The sequence below is a fragment of the Anser cygnoides genome, chromosome 1, assembly GCF_040182565.1.
Source record: "Anser cygnoides isolate HZ-2024a breed goose chromosome 1, Taihu_goose_T2T_genome, whole genome shotgun sequence".
Classification (NCBI taxonomy): Eukaryota; Metazoa; Chordata; class Aves; order Anseriformes; family Anatidae; genus Anser; species Anser cygnoides.
This window is the reverse complement of record NC_089873.1, coordinates 69,313,924-69,336,159: the sequence shown is the minus strand read 5'-3', so window position 1 is coordinate 69,336,159 and position 22,236 is coordinate 69,313,924. Positions and strand designations below refer to the sequence as shown.

Here is a 22,236-nt window from a genome sequence, read left to right as displayed (position 1 = left end):
AGAGAGGGAGGGGGGAGGGTGAGCGAACGGCTGTGTGGTGTTTAGCTGCCGGCTGGGTTAAACCACAACAGTACCAAACCCATGCAGATGTCTCAGACACCCTATGCTGTATAAAATGGCCTAAATTTAGGCTACTCAGTCCCACTCTGTAGTGGCCTTTTTAGCTCAGCTGTAGGCAGACAAGGTGATTTAAACTAAAAACATACTCTGCCCCTTTCAACAGCAAGTCAGGAGCATGCTTGGTGATTATTTTGTAAAGAAAAACATTACTGGTTCAGTCCAAACTATCAAACAGGCAGGAATTTTAGTTTACTGAAGCAGAGCCCAGCTTAGCCTCAGTCTAGATAAACAGCTTGCATTTCCCTTGGAGCACAGGCAGAATGAATTTGTTCATTTCTGCCCTACAAAAACAAATGCAGGTGCGCCTAAAAAAAGACTATATCACCGTGATCTATATTTTGAGTTGGCCACATTACACCAGTGCAGAATCTCTGTACACAATACACTTGCATACTGAATCAGCTTCTGAACATTTAAGTCACATTCATTCACCTAGTCCATTTTTCATAGTACATATTTATAGAATCCAGAGACACTACCTTTTCATGTTTGAGGTATCCCTTTTATCCTCTCAGATACACAGAACACTAAAATGACTTTTATTTCCCTAAAATGGAAGGATTTCACATATAGGAAGCAAAACAGCAAAAGCAAAACGTTTTCCTCTTTTAAACAGAGCTACTCCTCACAGAAGGTGGATCAACCTAGCAGACACATTTTTTTAATTATTATTCTTACAGCTAATCATTCACATAAAATAAGCTCGGATGAACTTTAATACATACACATGATTTATAAATGTCTTTTCAACCTGAAGAAAGATTATAAGCCAGATTCAGATAGCTTGGGCATCAGGTGTACATGAGGACAGAGACTGAATCCTCTCAGATGAGCTTTTTGAGCCCAGGCCATGGGGGAAGTTGAAGCAGTCATAGTGATCTCACTGTTAAAATCCATTTCCTGCCAGCTGCAGTCTGACACACACTCTGCAGGCTGAACCCACATGGCAGCTTTTGACAGTCCACATGCTTCCCCAGCAACCTCATGAGGGACTTCGCCTCAGTGCTCTGCACTCAAAATATGTCTAGTGACTACAGTACAGGCAGTGCAACTCCCTTCTGCCTGCCCATTAGGGTAGGTACGCTTTTAAAAGCATGTAGACCTCAATTTGTAAAATGATTTGAATTAACTGGGTCTGACTTTTATATCCATTTCATAAAAGTAAGTCCCAAGGAGGATACGAAGGCCAGCTTTTAATGTGATGACTCATTATAGGTTTTGCTGAAATGTTTACTCAACAACTGAACAAATATGCAGTTGTAATTCTGTCGCCCCAGTTTTCTGGCCCACATGTCTACACCCTGCCATTGCAAAAGCTCAGCACAGATAGGGAAGTCTGCAACTTCTGAGGTCACAGGATGGAGAAATACTCAAGACACTAATGAAATTTTCTAGTTAGGACTCAACGCCTAGCTGTGACAGAGGAAGACTACATCGGAATGATTTAAAGCTCAAGGCTGCCAATAAGGAAAAAGGTAAAGCTTTTTTTTTTCTTTTTTTTTTTTTTCATGACACTTTTCACAGCATTTTGCAATACAGAACTCAATATAAAATCCTGCTTTATGCCAGGCCTAGACATAGGATCTTGCTCCTAACAACAGAGAGACTTCCTCACTCTTCAGGGTTCTGGCTCAAGACAAGTGCCCTTGTTCTCACCAAGGCCAGGGGAATTCAGATGTATTGTCCAGAGGCCACTTTCTGGGAAACAGCATAATGGGTCTGGAAACAGAATAATGCTGACTTGAGAGTTAGCACTGAAGCCATCTAGACTGCCTACGCTTAGCAGCAGTCAGAGGGTCCTAGTCAGACAGTGGGGTGCCCTGAGAGTTGCCCCTAACATTCTTCTGCAACCAACTGCTTCTCTTCCTCTCTGCATTCACCCATTCCACACCTGCAAGGTGGCTCAACCTCCCTTTTCTGGCACCTGCAGCTGCAGAATTGTGTATTTGTGTTTTCCAGGAAGAGAAAATCAGGAGTGCTGGAGAGATTTTCTGCTCAGTCACTGCTCAGACTTTGCTCAAGGTGTTTTGAATTCAGAGAGATGCCGTGAAAATGAAGTTCTTTAGGGCTTCAGGGGCAGTGCTGAGGCCCTTATTGTCATTGGCCAACTTGTGATAAACTTGACCAAGGAGGGCAATATGCTTTATTGTGGAAGTATAGTTTATGCTTGTTTTCTGTTTCACTTGGCAGGAGGCAGGACAACCCACAGAGGGAGAGAACATTAGTACAGGACTTTGCTCATTATAGCAATAGTTATTTTAAAATGTTTCTCTGCAGCCTTTTGAATCAAAGAGTAGCACACAAACTTTCTCTACAGATGCACAACTTCCATGTGTAAGGTTTGCCATCCAACGTCATTTTCATTAGACATCTTGCAATACTCCTAAATTCTCCTTACTGCTTTGTAGTGACATAGGGGAATGGACCACACCTGCAGCATTTGAAGGATTTAATTTTCATATTCTTGAGCATATTTTACTGTTTGTGCTTTTAAACAGGAGAGTACATAACAAGGGTAGTTTACCAGAGTGGCTGAGCTTAAATCCCACTGCAAGTTACTCACAGACACAAGGATGAGAGAAACAAGGAAAATGTGCAATTGAAGTTTAGTACCTCCATCAAGCCAGCAATGAGCAATAAGGATGATTAGACAATTACTGCTATTAATTACCCGGTTGCAAACAAGATCCTTTCTTAGTTTTCTCATTTATCTCCCCAAGGTTACATTGTACAAGTTTTTTACTTCCCTACTAGTGATAACAGTAATAGTTCCTTTGATAGAGATATCAACATAGCAAATACTACACAGATACTGTGAATTCCAAATAATTCCAAATACCTTTAACAAGTACCCATCATCCTCCAACCCCCTACTCCCACAGCTCCCCTACTCCTCTGCAGTATACAGCTAAGTGTACTGAATTCATCTTTGTCACTTGCTAGCTGGTCCTCTCAGGCATAACTTCTTCAGAAACAGCCAAATTCTAAGGCAGCAGAATGCCAAGCTGGCAAATATGACTGTGTCTTTTCTGATGACTTTGCCAGTGCCTAGGACAGATGACTGAACTTGCTGATGCTCTGAGGAACTTGTCTGTAGGATGGCAGCTATTGCTTCAGAGAACAGAAAAGAACATTGCACTTACTGCAATGTAATCTCTGTTCCCAGCTGCGTTCACAACATCTGTGAGATGAGCACTCCTTCACTGGACAACAAAATTTGATTTCATTTACCTTGCTGGAAAACCTTAAGGTGGCTCTGTTCTCATGGTCCTTTGTTATACAAGAGAAATGTACAGGCTACATCCATTGACTTCCTTTAAAAATAGATACAGAATAATATCTGTCTTTTCAAACTAACCTTGCATTTTAAGAAGTTTTGATTTAGATACTACAAGTCAGAAAAGAAAAAACATAAAACAACAGCACCATTCCGTGTATACCTATTGTGGCATGTAAATCAGCAAAGCCACAAATGTAAAAAAGAAACAACTGAGAAGCAAAAATGCCTAGCATATTGAGAACAATGCAATTTATGCAAGGAAGGCTGGAGAGTAAAGTCAAGAAGGCAGAAGATTTAATGTAAAACCAGGATGGAAGGGTGATAGCAGTTCTCCCAAATGACTGTGGAACCACACATTTTCCATAGTTTTACAGAAACACAATGAGAGGTCATTCACTTGACTGGAAGGATCAAGATTGAAACCCCATTCACTCTCCCCTTCTTTGAACAAGTACAAAGCCAGAAGAAAGGGGGAGTTTACGAGAGAGCTGGAAGAACACTAGCTCCTCTGCTGATCCTTCCTTTCTCCTTTGTTTTTATTCCAGAAAAATGAAAGATTAAATTTTTTTCAGGTGACTGAGTGAAGCATGGAGCGCTATTTTATCTGAATCTTTCTAACCAAGTAAATCTTCCAGGATGGAAGAGCAGCATCTGTTTAGAGGCTTGTAGCACCAGTCCTATTATGGCTCTTCACACCTCTCACACAAGAAACCTACAAGTCAGTCTCACTGGCTGCTTCTCACATTACAAAACTGCTTTTGTGGACTCATTTTTTAAAGCATTACCCTTGAATGGAAAGTATTTCTTCTTAAAGTGAAATTTTGTTTCAAAAAGCCATAAGACACATTTGGTTTTGTCTTTCCAATTCATTTTTTATAATATAAAAATGAACAGATGTCTAACATGTCAGTCTCCCTTAAACAACAACAACAAAAAAGTGGCAGACATTATAAGATATGCTCTTTACACTTGAGAAATGTTTCTATGGGAGCCAAGGGACTAGCTGCCTTTATCTGCTAATCTTCTCTCAAAGATCTTTATGAAAAACGAACAGAATTTGCATCTAGACAAATCGCTTGATCCGGTAAATTCAATCGAGCATATTTTCCTACTCTTGTTTTTCCCCTACTGCCTTAACTGTGGAATGCATGTCCTGCTGACTCACAAAAAATTAGCAGATCAGTGAAAACAAACACTATGCTATGTGAGTAGGTTGCCAAATCCTGCTAAGGTTGCATACCAGAACAATGTTTTAGTTGATACATAATATAATTAGTTGCACACACTTCTGTATTGGGAAAATAAACTCCAGATAAAATTGGTTGTGTTTGAAGGAGAAAGAGCATTTACCTTCAAAATTAACCATATAAAGAATTAATAGAAGAGTATAATGGTGCGCAGGTACCACTTATCACTACCAGATAGTAGATGCTACCACTGTCTAAGCCAGAAATGATTACCCTTAGAACATGTCTTCTGCAATTGGTTGAATGGAAAAGTTAATGTCAATATATGTGCTACAATAAATATCTAGAAAAAAAGAGGTGGCAATAGTTTGTGTCTTTCTGATCCAGGTTATTAAAAAGAGAAAAAAAGAATTTGTATTAAAGTTTTTTTTATTTTATTTTGTTTTGTTTCTAGTCTGCTCCTCTGCTTTGAGTGGGGTCTGCAAGCACCAAAACCACTATATTTTACTAAGCCATTATCACGAACACAAGTACCTCCAGCAGAACACCAGCGTAACAGAATGAGTGGCTGTTTCCCACATCTGTATACAAAGTGTCAATCCAAAACACCAGGAATGAGAATGCCTTCACCCTGAAGGGTCATTAACACTGAAAATGACTTTTTAAAGCTCAGGCTTGGAACTATAGGTCTAACTGCTCTCAATTTTAACAGAAAGAGTGCCACTATCACAATAATGAGAATCAAAGAGAATGATTAGCCTTACCTTCCAAAAAGTATGTTTGGAATAAAAATAAAAATAAAAAAATACATCTACTATCTGCATAAAGATTAGAAACAGGACATATTATTTTCCTTTTAATAAGAAATACAGCATTCAAGTCTGGCACTAAATTTGAGAAGTCTGGTTCCATCTTTGCCAGCACCCTCTACATATGACTAGGTATGTCCTTGTCTGCGCATGTTTCAAATTTGCAGATTTTTTCCTCTGAACAAATGTGACATTATTGTCAGTTTGTCAGTATCTTACACCAGAATCAGCAGCCTGGGAGCTACAAATCATGTATTGTTGTAATAGCTTAGAGTAAATTGCAGCAGAGAAACAAGCCATTCATTCCAGGCATTACAGAAATTGTATTCTTCCCAGTGGGTAACTGCATTGGAAGCTTGCAACGAGTGGGATTAGATGGGATAATCACCACTAAAATAAGCAGACCTAATGGCTTTAATGGAATGATGTCCAAATATGCCAGAAATTAACTGGATATAGGACAGTGACTAGGCTACTCTACCTTCAAACCATATAAATAAAATGCAAAATTAATCCAGATTCAATGGAATCACAGAAGGAGTTGCAAAGCATTGTACTGCATCTGAACTTAGGCCACAGTTATTACAGCAATACACAAAGAAGAATATGACAAATGTTTTTCTTCATGTTCCTATCATTTGGTAGTTCATGTCTACCAAAATGGCTTTGGATAGCTTCTGTAGCTTCCTGTTAGCTTCACAGCTGGAACAACAACAACAAAAACTTATAACACTATAAAACAAAATGTATGACACAGAAATAATTCTGTATGGCTCTACATGCAGTGGGCAATCCAGATTTACTGCAAACTGCAGCATTAAACCTGAGTTACACTGAAACATTTTGGTTAACTTCCCTTTAAAATGCTGTAAGCATTTTTTATTTATTTATTTATTTAATACATGCCAATACAGAAGTGGCTTCAGGGACAAAACTAAAATCGTCTTTCTACAAGGTCATTATGGCCTTTGGCTGCTCACATAAGGAGCAGTACCAGATTATATTCATACATTCTGAGCCAGATCTGTACTTTATAATCCTAGAGCTTTCAAATTACTGTTCCTATGACTCATCTTGTGCATGGAGAAGGAGGTACTTTTGGTAGGTGTGGGAGGGGGAGAGACAGGGTGGATAGGAAGAGAGTGGCATAATTTTACAAAAATTTGTTATTCCAAAAAATTTATTCTGCAGGGCAGAATGAGATCGGCTCTTACTTTTCCTATTCACTCTACACCCACAAGAATTTGCTTTGTTTAACAATGTCTACAGTCAAAGTTGTTACCCTGCAAGTAGAGTCTTTCTCAGATTTTTACAGACATTATACTCAGATGCCAACAGCGGAAAAAGGATGGATGAGGTTTGATACAAGTACCTTAGGAGTTTACATAAGGCAGCATCACTTCTACTTCTCTGGAAGAACCTGTCTGTAGATCCATTGTCTTTTAAGCACAGGTAATGCAGGTGCAAGAAGAACTAGGACCCTGATTCCACATTATTTCCTGTCTTGTCAGTCTCTCTGGGATCTTTGTTGTCATCTAGACATCTCCACTGTAGCTGGTGGCCCTGCTTACTTCTTTTCTTGGTATCTAACAAAGGGTATATTTTCAGATCATAGCTTACACAGCAATAAGAAGGAATAATGAGCCTTCAGCAGGTGTTGCTGCATGTGTTTCAGTAATGATGGCACCTTAATCTAATAACAAGATTGCAGAAATTTGTTTTAAGTATTCCTCTCATATCACATGTAGTGTGCTTTCTGTAAGATGTCAAGTCTTCTACTTCTGGCAATTCACCATGCAGCATCTCATTAGAGAAGCCTACTGAAAAGTACAACTTTAGTAGTCGGACTAATGCTGCACAACAACAAAGGATGTGTGGATCAGATCATCAGATCACAGCAACTTGCTACCTCTGTGCATGTGTGTGTGTGACTTTGTCAAAAGAATAACTCTGAGGGAACCTCCATACCTCAAATTAAATGGCATCATGAAGACGTATGGTCCTTTACACTTCAAAAATAACAAGAAAAACTCACTTGTTATCAGGGAACAGAAGACAGAATCAGACTTTTCTATGGGCGAGTCTCTAGAGTCTCAATAATACTTGTTCATCCTTTCATGATTATGACTCCTCTAAGGGAGGAATCTCTTCAGACTGCAGTTCTCCTTATGCATAAGGACTCCGCAGTCTTCCTCAAACAAGGTGATACATACCATGTTTCATTTAATTAAGGCAAAGGAGACCACAAGGACCAGCTCTTCTCAGCTCATTTGGTCTTCCTTGTCTTCCTCTTTCCTTAGCCTCTACTCATTTTTCCCTCTCCCCTATATATAACAAGTTTCTTTTGCAAGGGTAGGAAAGAAGAGCAGAGCAGACAAGGAAATACCTTTGGATTTCTTTTTTTAAATACTGATCTGGCTCTGATCTTTCTTCCATTTCACCACTTTATTACCACTAAATATTGGCTCTGTAAAACAAGAAGTGGGAATTTGAAGTTAAGCAGATATACCAGAGAAAGCTTGCTGTAAAATATTAGCAAAAGATTTTTTTTTTTTTTTAAATGGCCCAAGGATATTTTCCTAGTTGACAGCTGGCCTGGTTGCCAGCAAAAATAGAAGAACTGGAGGGCAAGCACAGTAGGAAAGTGAGGCATAGACCTGCGTGGAATTAGGTTGGCTTAGTTCGATGCTTGCTGAAATTCATCTCTCATTACAGAAAGCCTGATGTCCTTTCATTGTTGGGTAGTAGATGTTAAGTTTCATCTAGGTTTACAGGTCCATTTTAGCTCTATTGAGACATGTTCAACTGGGGGACCAGACCTGAATAACTGTTTGAATAAGCTAAACTCCCTTTTAATAAACTCCTATCTAAGACAGCATTATTTCTTGATCTTTTATCAAGGAAATCTTACATGACTCTCTTCAGAGCACATCATACAATCTCAGGGTTAAAATTCACAGATTTTTAATATCAGAAAAATGTAAAACAGATATAAGAATGCAAATCTGTCTTGAATTCCTGATTTTATTTGTTGTGTGACCTTGGCAAAATTCTCTTACTTTTCTCTGCTTTTGTTTTTCCTTTTCAAAAGAGAAAATGATTATTTACCTTCTCACAGGATGCTGTTTGTTTGCAAGCTGCTCTTTTGCCATAGAGGCAAATTCTATGGCAAATAGGACTGTTTAATAACATTGCCACCCACTGTCTGTGTGGTACTCATATAGCCAGCATTTTTCAATCATAGAGCAGAAAATAGCAGTCCTGGTCATTTTTTTTTTTATTTTTTTTCACTCATGAGAAAAGCGGAACTAAGATTTAGTTGCTGTGATGAAAAGTTTAGTTCTCGTTCCAAGATTCACAATCACATTTCTGGAAGTATTATTGCAGTAAGCAGGTGTCATATTTCCATATGTCCTGAGTCAGGTAAAGAGCGAAGCGTGCTCTCCAGGGGCAGCTACTGCATTGCCAGAATAAATATAGATCAACCATCTGACACAAAATGCTATTGGGGCTTTGAAACTCACTGGCTCTGTTATAGGCATCTTTCTTGCATCAAACTGCTGTACTCCAGCTCAGTCCATGTAAGAGTGCAGCTGGACAGAGGACCAAGAGGCAGAAAATATAATTTTCCTCCCCTCCCTCACCAGACACAGGCTCACTCCCTTTTAATTGGTCAAATACCCCAAAATCAACCTCATTTCTCTTTAGATGCATTCTCTGCTGAGTGAGGAAAAATCTGCGTGGCAAAAACTAACATGGATAAGCATCATATTATCAATACCAGCAAAGTGGTGTCAATACTCATGGGGTGGCCATCATGGACTACTCTAGCAGAGCCAGGCAAATTACTATTTAAAGCTCCTGCAAGTGTCTGTTAAAAAAACTCCTGGCGATAAAGCAGAGCAACAACTGAAGACTTTGCTTGTGTCAGCTTTAAACTGATGCTAAAATTGATATTAAAATGGGCTATTATTCAACTGGCTTTCCATTTTTATACCATGACCAATCAATGTACTTCTGAGAGACACACGACACAAACCACTGACAATTGCAAGAATATTTGTCATGATAGCTGCTTAAATTTATTTTAACAAACTGCCCTATCAACAAAAACACATGCACGTTATCTCTGCATTATACAAGTCACTTAGAAGATGGCTAGGCAGTGCCTCTGATAAAATGAAAAGTTTAATAAAAAATGCTTCTCCTGATAGAAATTGTCACACACAAGAGAATTACATTATCAAGAAAGTTAAGCAGAGGAACAAACGCTAACTTCTAATACCAAAGACAGCTTAGACTCAGCAAAGGAAATGCTACAGGTCAAAGTAGAAATAAGTTGAGTAAGGTAAGCAGAGTTTTATCAGCTATTGTTAAGTCAAGCCCTAAGCTGTGTTGAAATTGTGCTCACTGTCTGACCTCCTCTGTGCCCAGTGCCCACAGTATAATTATTACAAACTAATTCCTATTTGCAGTATAGAATCCCACTTTTCATGGTGGTATACAAACAAGATCTTCTGTAAGTATAACATTACAATGTGCTACAGTCTTTATGACGAGAGACTGTTCTTTAAGTTAATCCATGCCCATGGACTTGGATCTGTAGATCCCTTTTCAATCCCTTCTGCATTAGCCAAGATGGCAGCTGCCACACTAAAGCTAATAAGCCTGATTAATATCACTTCAGTAAATTCAATTTTTTTCCACACATCAGATAATTCTGTACTAATCCAGACATTTATATCCATTTAATATCAGCTGACATAACATAATTTCTCATTTAACACTAATTGAAAACTATTGGTTTCTTATTCCAAAGGTCATTTGCTGTCATTTATACCTTTTAGCTTTTTATACAGCTATTTTTCAAACAATATCATCATGAAATTGTATGTTTTCTATCTGCTTGCAAAACTTTTATACCAAAAAGCAAGTGATGTTAGCAGAATGAAACAGTCAAGGAATTTCTTTATATATTTGCCATTATATATTTGTAAAGTTTCTAATTGAACAAATTAATAAAAATATAAGAAACTACTCTTAATTTAAGCAGTATTGAACTTATTAGTTATTTTTTTTTTACTAAATAATTTTGGGTTTGTTCAGCTTGCCTTCAGGCTCAGTTTCTTCAGATGCTAACAAAGTGCACATCCCTGCATTGCCATTTGCTTTCATTCTAATGTAAAAGGTAAAATCCTTCAATGCCTACAAACAAATGTCAGTGGTTATATATCAAGGAACTGACAAGAGGTAGAAGCATCCTTCATCAAACTTCTGGGTGGAAGACACTATTAACACTTCTTTGATGGAGTATTTATAGGGCCCCATCGTAGTCATCACTTACAGCAGGTAGAATTCCTTGGGACTAAACACATCATTTGACCATTTTTCTCTCTCTGGGTTCCTATCCTATGGTTTTCACCATCATACTTTCTTCCAGCCATAGCACGGCATGCAGGAACAACACAGAAAGATACCAATGAAAGGCTCCATACAACTGTCCTTAAAATGGAAGGAAAAAAAGTCCCACAGAAAGGGTACTAGGGACCACCCTAATGGATCAAGAATCAAAGGAAAATGGAAACCAAAATCAGTAAACGAGCAAAGACAGTTACAGAATACATTTACAACTTAAAGAATTATGTAACAACTGATATTGAGAGGAATGTCAGGAGCTTGTGTGGTCTGATCCCATGTTCATAGCAAAGATAGCTCTGATACTGGATCAGTTTGTTCAGAGTGCTTGGCCTCAGCAGTATGCTGAAAGAATTCCTGAGAGAGGGGAATAAACAGAGCTGCAAATTGATGGTATAATTTTGAGCCCTCAGGACATGGGGGTGGTTTCAAAGGATACAACCTAATGATGAGCAGGACTTCAAGGACTCCATGGTCCGTCCTACAAAGTCTTAAAATTCTGGTGACCATCATAACTTTTTGGAAATAGGAACATGAATAAACAAGCAAAGATCTGCATTTCTAAATTGTGAATGTCACTCTGGTCTAGTCTGTCTTCAGCCCCATCAATTACATTTCAACTCAAAAGCAATTTTTTGTAAGCATTTCTAGCTGGGGAACAAGTGTCTTAGGAACAGCAAATATTTTAAAATTTCTGTGATACAAATTAATTTTAAGGTATGATAAAAGACTTCATATTATTCTTTACAAGGTCTAAACATCAGCCAAAACTACCCTTGGGTACAAAATAGAAGAGACTGGGATTTTGCCTATGACACAGCCTTGAAAACATTCTTTTGCAAGGTTACAATGTAAAAAAATAAAAATTAAGATCACCTCTGTTTGAATGAATGGCTGCATACATAACACCGTTTGCTCTACAGTCCTCCATATTCTTAAAAAAGGCAAAGGAGGACAGTTTAGTCAGAGTCAGGATTTGTGTGAAATGATTAAATACAAGTCTCTAGTGGCTCCTTTGAAAGGGAATTTGACGTCTGCTTTCTAGAACCAATAACTTAGACTGAGATAGAAGCATAGTGTGGTTACATGTCTGTGGTCTCCAGAGGAACATGTAGCAATATAGGCAATCAAATCAAAATTGCACTACAATTGCAGACGGGACGGTAACCCCACAAGTTATATTTGTGAGTAATACATTTTTTTTGTGGAAATGGTTCTAGATCTCCCAGTTTTCTGAGGTCTTCACCTGAATCTAAATATCACAGCTGGGAGAAATTAACTCATTTCTTAGAGGACAAAGCAGAACAATATTACTTACTATACTACTTTATCTCTGCTCTCCTTTATTGCTTTTCTGCATCCTTGCTGCCGGAAAGCTACTTTACTTTCTTTGCTATCCTTCTTGGTTCCCTCAACAACCATCAAAAAGTCTCTTTATCCATATCCTGCCTAAACCCTCTTTTGCTTCATTTCAAACCTAGTTCCACCAGGAACATTGTGGCAACTCCCTTCCATCTCAAGCTAGTAAGGACTTCTCTGACTTCTGAGCCTTGGAAAAGAACTGGGATCTTGAAGCAGGAGGGACGGAAACGTTTGCACATCAGGGTGGAGGGAATTCCCAGTTTCAACCCTATCAACTGTCAGAAGCATGTTGCTTTTCACATAACATCCTCTACTCACTTGCAAATGAATCTTGAAGAAAGTATTCTGTTTCCAGATACGAAACAACATAGATTAGCTGATAAAGACTGCAGCATGAAAGCGTGTGCACAAGTGTATGTATAGCTGTAAATATAGCAACACCACTGCATACATATGAGAAAGCACTGGAGCAGGAGGTGGCCTTGGGGGAACTGTTATTTTAATTTCACTGGATGACAGACTGTGAACAACTGCTGGGGGAATTTGAACATGAAAATCTGAGCATTTTTGTAAGGCATTTTTTTTTTTAATCTACTTGGATATAAGTCCAGTTACACAAGCTAGAAAAATGAAGAATAAGAAGCATAAAAACAGGATTTTATTGAGAGAGATGTTGAGGGCTCCATTGTTTGTACTGAAATACTTAGAATCCCTTTTTATCTCTAAGAATTTGAACTCTCCAAGACATTTATTGGATGAGATGAGAAAGAAAATTTCTGTTTGTGAGAGAGGGATGGTGCTGATTTGAAAAGATCATCCACTTGTGAATGTGCCGTTGCTGCCTTATTCAGGTGACCATTAAGTTTTTGTTACTATAACATTATAATACCTATTTCAGTGCTTGCTCTCTTTTTAATGTGGAGGACTTTACTATTCTTAGTTTTACTAACAAGGCAGTTTGTTGATTTGCTCATTCACTAACATATATGTAGATCCTCATAAGGGATGCAAGAACTTTCAGCAGAAATCTTTTTTTCTAGTTTGGGCTAGGAAATCTCTAAAGCCATCTCCTAAAACATCTTAAAATTGGTCACCTCTGTGGTTTTTCACATTATTAATAATGTTAATAATACTAACTAATGGTGTTGGCTTTACTTCCATGTCTGTTTTTTCCCACAACAGAACTTGCACCACTCAAGATCTACAAATGCTCCATTGAGCTCTGCTTGCATGGCTCGGCCACACCTCAGAAATTCAGTTTTTTTTCCTATGAAACCAACAGCCAACATGTTATTTTGCTTCTGTCTAGTGAAATCCTGAACTAAGTAAAAATTCTGTACAAAGAAAAACAAGTTCATATTCACCTTTCAAAATTTTCAGTGTGGATAATTTTTTTCAGTTCTTTGAAAGACAGTCAGATGAAAACCTATAGCTACACCATCACAGAAGCTTTGATCAAATTTCCAATCAAACAATTTCCCGTATACATAATGCCAGAAATACCATAACCTATCTTAAACCCCACCCTCCACATAATTTTATTTTATTTTATTTTTTACATAAGCAATTGGGTTTTCACTCAAAAAATTGCCATCAGGGAACAGCACTCAGGTGACATACTACACAGCAGGGATACAAATGGTATTTCATAGATTACTGTGTTTAAAAACAAGCCTGCTTTGAAGCAAAGAAGTGAAACAGTCACTTAATGGTTTAGTAATGAGCAATTCAGACAACACCAAAAGAAGGAGGTGTACTTTTTATAACAACCTTTGTATTAGGGACTGTCTTAAAATATGACTTGAACCTCTCCTAGGCTGAGTTGAAAAAAAAACATGCTGATTGCTTTGGGATGGTATTCTTTTAAACAATAAATGGGAAAAAATATATATACATATATGTATATACCAGTCATAATTACCCAATGTGACACTCACAGGGTTACCTCAGCCATAATTCTATAGTTTCAAATCTCCAGTGAATAGTATAAGAATCAAGACTGTTTTCTCAGCTTCATCCTGCACTTCAGAAATGTTTGTATCATTTGCACATCTATATGTTTGTATCCAAGTTGAATATTTCTGTGAAAAGCCTTGATTTTGGTGAACATTTCCTCAAAAAGATTTCAGTGAAAAATTCCGTACTAATTTTACATTAATCCTTCAGCCGTAAATCATATAAGAGTTATTTCAGTAAAAATACCACTATTGTTATAATATTATGATAATAAATCTCTGAATATATTTATATAAGAATAATGGCTTTTCAAAGACAAAAGGCAATTCTTGTAGCCTGATTTTATTTCTGAAACAATGAAATAATGTAATGAACTTCAAAAATAGTATTCTGTGTATTTGACAGACACCACAGTGAAAGCTAAAGAACAATCCAGCTGTCTTCCTTTTGACTGAGATTTCTGATAGTTGTCTGAATAACTGACTAGAGTTTTACAGGATTTAGATTTGAGAGGAATCTTCATTCTTTTAGAGGTCACTAATCACTTTCTGTTATTTAATTCAAGTCTGCAATAAATATCAGTTTTAACCAAGTAGGCTCTTTGCCAAGAAAACACTGAATAAGATGATGTGAGACATGGTGCTTTGCAATTCTTTTGCTTAAAAGGAGGTTATTACAGCATGTTAGTAGTATTATTTGAGAAAAAAAAAAATAAAGTGCAAAGGCAACTCATCAGACAGTTCTTTCTTTCCTCTCTCAGTTTATTTTTAATTTGGTCCCCTGCCAAATGACAACTTATGATTACAGAGTAACATAACATTTAGTATGGGTGAACATTCAGAAAACAATTAATGCTTAAGGAAATATTTTCAAACAGAAGGAATTTTTTTGAATTTAATCCCAGAATACTAACTATCTGCAAATACCTAAAATACTGAATTATAATAATTTTGCACTGTTGACGTTGCAGGAACTTTTATCAAACCTTACCCACCTCTTCTGTAGAAATACCACCTTTTATTATAGTCTTTGAAGTTTTTATTTTACAACCTGTTAATAATTATATTTGGTTTTACGTTTGGGACTTCTTTTCTCAGAACAATTCCCATTAGTCACAAAGTAATTTTCTGTCAAATTATGTATTGATGGCATATATTCAAGAAAGTCTTTTTAAAGAGAACTTTTTAAAAAGAACTTTAAAAAGTCTTCTTTTTAAATGTTTCAGTCATTTAGACACAGGTCCAAGGCCTAGCTTTCATTCTGATGAAGAATGATTAAACCCAGAAATATTAACCACAGAAGCCTACAGCTGACAGTGATGTTAAAATGACCAATGATTCATTACACTAAATGTCCTGTATCCAGTTCAAACCTCTCTGTTTATTCATACATTTCCCTAAAGATGTCACAAAAAATAAATAAATTCAGAAATAGGAACGATTTACTAAACTCAATCTTGTCAGACTAAAATTTCGATCTTTGACCTGTCTTTGACTAAGGCATGATAACCATAAATGAGTACTCCCAACATATCAATTCAAGAAACTCAGAGCCTGGACTGCATTTATACAAGTCATGCAGTAAGAACTTTGTGAAACACAGTCAAAGCAAAATGGATTGAAAACAATTGTACTGGTTCCAGTTAGGACAGAGTTAATTTTCCTCCTAGCAGCTGGTAGGGTGCTATGTTTTGGATTAGGATGAGAAGAGCGCTGATAACATGCTGATGTTTTAATTGTTGCAGAGCAGTGTTTACACCAGGCCAAGGACTTTTCGGCTTCTCGCTCTGTCCTGCCAGCGAGCAGGCTGGGGGTGCAGCAGGAGCTGGGAGCGGACAGACCCAGGACAGCTGACCCAAACTGGCCAAAGGGGTATTCCATACCATCTGACGTCATGCTAATCAATATATAGGGGTGGCTGGCCGGGGTGGGGGGCCGGCTGCTCGGGGATAGGCTGGGCATCGGTCAGCGGGTGGTGAGCAATTGCATCGTGCATCACTTGTTTCGTACACATTATTAATACTATTATCATTATTATTATTATTGTTGTTGTTATTATTATTTCCCTGTCTTAATAAACTGTCTTTATCTCAACTCACAGGCTTCACTTTCCCGTTTCTCTCCCCCACCCCAGAGAGGGAGGGGGGAGGGTGAGCGAACGGCTGTGTGGTGTTTAGCTGCCGGCTGGGTTAAACCACAACAACAATTCTCTAGGGTAGCTCAGGACAAATTTTGTCAAAAACTGATTCAAACAGCTATAGTTAAAACAGAAAAGCTTGCTTAGCTGGAAAGAGTAAAAGACCTTTCTATATATAACAGAGCAATGGTTAATTATTTTTCATTTTATTTTTATTTTTTTTACATAATATGATGCATCTTTGAAACATTTGCTGATTCATTTTGCAAACAATAATTGCCATTTATAGAAAATTTATACAAACAAGATCATAATGAAATAATTTTTTCAGCAATCAGAATATGGTTGGTATCACCACAACTCTGTAGCAGAGAAGCAGCCTGCTAGAGGACCACTCTCAACTGCAGGGCTGCCCTCAGCTGAAGAATGCAACATTTCACCACAACAGCAGCTGCTCAGCTGAGAATCACAGTAGATTCTCCATGCTGCTTGTTTTCCAACTGAGGATTCACTCTGAACAGTCATTACGGTCCAATTTAGGAATTTTGCATCAAGTTTACATTGCAGCTACTATCATTATTTATGAGTTTTACGTTTATGAGTTTTACAGATTATTAAATTGGTCCCATTTCATATACTGGCCTAGCTCAATGAATACCTGCAGAAATTTTTGATGGAAAGACATAGCTTCATGGATTATGTTGTCATCTCCTTCCAGCAGCCTTTCACAGTATAAAACCACAAAACAAATCATCCACATCAATAAAATTCATGGCTGCAAATTATCCATTTGAAGTGACAGAACTAAATGGATGTTTTGTCAAAAGCTTTCCTGATTTATTACTACTATGATTTACTTCCCAAATGTTCCTCTGGGACATGCAGAGATTATGTGCGGTATCCGCCAGGATAGATTTTGGCTGTTTTGTTTCTGAAGGAAGCAACAGTAAAACATTTTTTATGGAAGAAAGATGAAAGGAGCAGATTAAAGCCTAGCTTGACAGCTGCACAGAACCCTGCTCTGAATCCCTGCCTCAGCAACACCAGCCCCACTTCCTCGGTCAGAAGCACCACTATGGCCTGTGCAAAGAGGATGTCTTTCTCCTGTGCCAGAACAGCTGGAGAATGGGAGCTTTCAGCACCGTTCCATCCCACAAGCTGGTCATTTTAAGTCCATCACATCCAAGCATGAGACACATAACAGACCATTAAAACAACACATTTACTCCTTTCCACAGAGGATATTCCAACAGACAACACCTATATTTCATGTTCAGTTACACTGTTGGAGGGGTTATGATAGATGTGACTCTAACCTAATAGGGAGTTTTTCAGTTCAACTGAAAAACTAGATTTGTCAGCTTCAATATTTTTAAATGTAAAAGGAGCAAAAATGAAAGAAAACAGACAAGTAGTGTTTTGAAAAATAATATACTGAAAAACATTTTCCTTAGTGCTACCTTATAAATCATGAAGTGGCAAAAAGAATTAAGGTTAATTGCTCTTTTCTTTTTTTTCTTTTCAGAAATCTTTCACATTTGTTTATCTTTCAGATCCAACTCTGTTTGCTTGTACATGCACATGGTGGCATATTTTTCATTACAGTAACACACACTGATAAATTTGTCCCTTACAGACTTTTTTATTTTGCATTTGGCAATGTTAGTCCTCTTCAAATATAGTTTTGGGCACGGAATTTCCTCTGTTCTAAAGGTTGGGACAATTATCTCCATGTTCAATAACTAGTTTACCTGCAGCCAAATATTTGCCCACACAAATACAATCCATGACACAAATGACCATGCTTCACTCCATTCCCTTCATATTCACTTCGTATTCCACTATATGGTCACAAAAGTGTCCTACCTCTTGTTTTTCACACTTTCACACACTTTGGAAAAACACATAGTACTCTTCGATTTCTAAATATTCGACAAATTTGTTCTGCTAACAATACTAAATCTTTAAAACTAGATATATGCACAATTATCTTTCATCATTTGTTAAGAATCACCACATTATATCATAGTCACCAAATTATACAAAAAGTCATAGACTGAATTGCTTTATTGTTAGTTGGATTTCTTTTTTTTAAAAAAAGTGGTAATTTTTAACAGACTGGTGAAACTAACTTCCTCTTTATATTTAAAATAACAAAATCATAGATAGAGCCATAGAATGCCTATGGGTTGGAAGGGACCTTAAAGATTATCTCGTTCCAACCTCCCTGCCATAGGCAGGGATGCCACCCACTAGATCTGGTTGCTCAGGGCCCCATCCATCCAAGTCTTGAACACCCCCAGGCATGGGGCATCCATAGCTTCTCAGGGCAACCTGTTTCAGTGTCCCACCACCCTCTGAGTGAATAATTTCCTCCTAACGCCTAATCTAAATCTCCCCTCTTTTAGTTTAAAACTGTTCCCCCTTGTCCTATCACTATTTGCCCATGTAAAAAGTCACTCCCTTTTCATAAGTCTTACTGGCAGTGAAGACTGAGGCAAAGAACTTGATGAGTACATCAGCCTTCTCAATGTCTGTTGGTACCAGTTCTCACTTCTCATTTATCAGAGGGGGTACACCCTCCTCAGCCTTTTTTTTTCTGACCAATATATCTATAGAATACCTTCTTGTTATTCTTGCATCCCTTGCCAAGTTTTTAGTGCCATGTTAGGTTCTTTGTAAACTTTCCACAGTAGTATTTCCATTTTTTTAAACTTTTTAATTTCCTTCTACTTAGAAATTTAGAAGCTAAAAATGTTTAGTTAGTCAGAATATTGCAATTTATAAAGAGAAATTATAGAGCCTGCAACTTCTTTGCTCTTTGTCAAATAAATATTTTGTGCAAACCCATTTAAACTACAGAAGCGAACTTAGTTCTAGTAAAATGTGTCACAGTCCCAGAGAACAACTGCCTGATTAAAAGGCTGCCACAGTCAGCAGAAAGTGTCTCACAAACTACAAAGAGGTATGTATTCAGACTTCTCTCCTTTGTACATTGAACAGTATAGACAGCAACTTTACAAATATTCTTACTAAATGGTAGAACACTTGCCAATCTACCTGCAGCTCTGCCTGAAAATGTTGTTTCCAGCATGGGAACCAGGTTATCCAACCTTTGGATTCTCTCAGTGTCAGTCTGTGCTGAACTTTAGTGTACATTTTTAAGATTAAAGGAAAGATACATGAAGCATTTCCTGGACCTGAAACCAAATGGCAGAGATATAGCAGGGTGAGTTCCCTTTGCAGCATACAGACTGAATCTGCACTACATGCCACTGGGCTCTGTGTCTCCCTGCTGCCGTGTGCGCTACGCCCTGTTGTCACAAGACACAATTTTGTATATGCGTTTGAGCCCACAGAATCAGAAATAGCGTGAGGGTTATGTTATAGTCCACAAATAGTAGTGAAATTAAAGGAGGCTGAAGGTCAGTGTTATCTGCCTCAGATGGTTCACACATGCAAGCATGGACAGGGCAGCATTGGAGGACAGTGTGTGTCACAGCTTGGGCACTGCTGTTCATCCTGTATTTTGGGGGTGGTTCCCAAAGTGAACTATTTCCAAACCATCCTCCACTACTGTACTGGAGAAAGCAGTCCAAAAGAGAGCCAAAGAGGAAGGCAGCAGATATGAAGCATAGCTCACCAGAGATCTAACAGTTGGTTTTGCTCCTTGGTCCTTTTTTACTGAGTGGAATTGACAGACAGAGTAGTTAAGTAATGTTACAATATACTACCTCCTTTTATGAATTTCAGCTGTGGTCACAGCCAACTCACTCCTCTCTTTCTTTAGAGCTGGAAAGAAGAGAATTCAAAATAGCTGTTTTTTGTTGTTGTTGTTGTTTTTTCCCCTTAACAACCAAATTGTGTTGACTTAAATGCAAGACATGATTTTGTTTATTTAAATGTACTGTTTGCCCACTCAGTCTGTAAATACTGGAGGTCAAAAATAACAGATAAAGAGTTATGTTCTTTTTGCTTCTTTGTAACAAAATATTTTTGTTTCATTTGATACCATCTTTTTCTAAGACTGGAGTCTGAGAAAATTGAAAGTCTGTGAGTTAGAAAACAAAATAATTATCTGTTTTCCAGGGCAATAACCAAAGTCCCACATAGCTAATAATGAAACACTCGGCACAGTGGACAGTTGAATCCTTATCTCACAAAAAATAATAGTCTAAAGATATTATATGCTATACACATATGTAACTACAGCAAAAGAACTCCAAATTATTGACATTTCATAAGTAAGATTCCAAATTCAGAATGAAAATCCCTAGATGTGAATCCACTCTACGTTTTAGGTTCTCCACAGACCAAAACACAATGATGATCACATCAAGTACTCCTAACTCAGATGAAACTTAAAATCATTACTTGGATGAATGACACCTTGCCTCAGAATGCTGTAGGACTGAGCAACTCTAGAACTGAACTCAAATTCTAATGCAGAGCAGCAAAACAATTCATCAAGATATGCTGTGACTGGCTACTCACAGGATTAAAGTTACATATGTGATTAAGTGTTCTGATTCTGACTGGTAAGGAGAACCAAATTAATGCAAAATAAAATTGATGACTTTTGTATTTACATTAATGTCATTTTAATGGGTTGGGCTTTTCAGCCTGCTCTACACAGCTATTTAGGAAGTTCATTAATAATTAGCACACTTGACAACCTCTGACTGTGGGAGAAAGAGCTGGAGGATGGCTGCCTGTTCAGATAATTAAGGGTGTTGGACAGATGAACGTCTGCTTGATTTATTCCTTCTTTTGAAGTCTTCAAGTAAAATATAGTTAATGTAGACTAGTTCTGACAGAAAAAAACAAACAAACAAACAAAAAACAACAAAAAAAAAAACTTTTGGAAAATATAAAGCAATAATCCTGAACTTTAAACCCTGTAGTACTGAATAAATCTAAATGGTAGCAATTTTGGAAAACATAGTATTGAGGGACAAACCTCCCAATGAGAGAATTTAACTGATGCCTTTTTAAACTTCAATACATTGCTTATGTTCTTTTTTATTATTATTATTATTATTTATTTTTGGCCTCCTACAGCTATTTTTATATAGAAAAAGAGATAAAAATAAAATATGATGTTCTAGCCTTGAAATCAATAGTCTAATTCATATTGTTTTCAGTGTGCTGGATTTCACCAAGAGTTAGCTTATTCTTATCTGAGATGCATCATAGTAAAGGCAGAAGACAACTCCCTTTTCTCTTGGTCATCAGACAAAATGTAGTCGAAAAATGTTATAAACTAGAAAAATTCTATAAAGTTAGAGTGACTTAAAACTCTAAGAGAACTCCAAGAGGACAAGTGACAAAAGGATATTTTGCCTTCTACAAGGGTTTCACTTAGCTTTTTCTCTTGAGCTAAGCATACAAAATGCTCATGCCCTGCAAAAATTTATAAACACCAGCACTCTTCCCCAACAATGAAACCTGTTCCTAGCACCACCTTCAAGCAGCTGCCACCAATCTTAGAGTACACTGCATTTCTCCCCATTATTCACTCCTCCTGTGAAAAGCAACCATCTGTGAGACATATTCCTAGCCACCTGCTGCCCCAGCCAGCTGTTTCAATTGTATGTTGCAGCTGCCACTTATGAAAGAAACTAGAAGCAAAAAAATGCTCCAAGCAAGTGGGAAACTGATTGGTAGGTTGTCAGAGATAGAGGGGTGGATTAAAACTCGAGGACAAAAACTGAAAAAAATTGTCTGTTGAACACAGTAGCAAGGAGATAAACAGAGACTGCCAGCAGCTGAAATGGCCAAAAAAGGTCTCAGCAGGTTTCTTTCCCCTCAAGCAACTCTTCTGCTATGCTAGAACCAGCTCAAAGCTCTGCTTTTCAACATAGCTCTAAGGAAACAGGAAAATTTGCTCAAACCTTCTCCCCTCTCAGGAATTCAGCTAGGAAAAGACTAGAATTAGAGTAAATTTTTAGGAGACAGTTGACCAGGGTAA

At 37.6% G+C, this 22,236-nt stretch overlaps 1 protein-coding gene and 1 long non-coding RNA gene across 7 annotated transcripts in view; one reads left to right on the top strand and one right to left on the bottom strand.

Moving 5' to 3' along the window:
* PIK3C2G (phosphatidylinositol-4-phosphate 3-kinase catalytic subunit type 2 gamma) overlaps window positions 1–22,236 on the bottom strand; it is a 213,065-nt gene that overhangs the window by 88,975 nt on the left and 101,854 nt on the right. The window lies entirely within an intron of this gene.
* LOC136791065 (uncharacterized) overlaps window positions 981–22,236 on the top strand; it is a 29,438-nt gene continuing 8,182 nt past the window's right edge. The window contains exon 1 of the long non-coding RNA XR_010832269.1: window positions 981–1,595. This is a non-coding gene — a long non-coding RNA (uncharacterized lncRNA). The remainder of the gene's footprint in view (window positions 1,596–22,236) is intronic.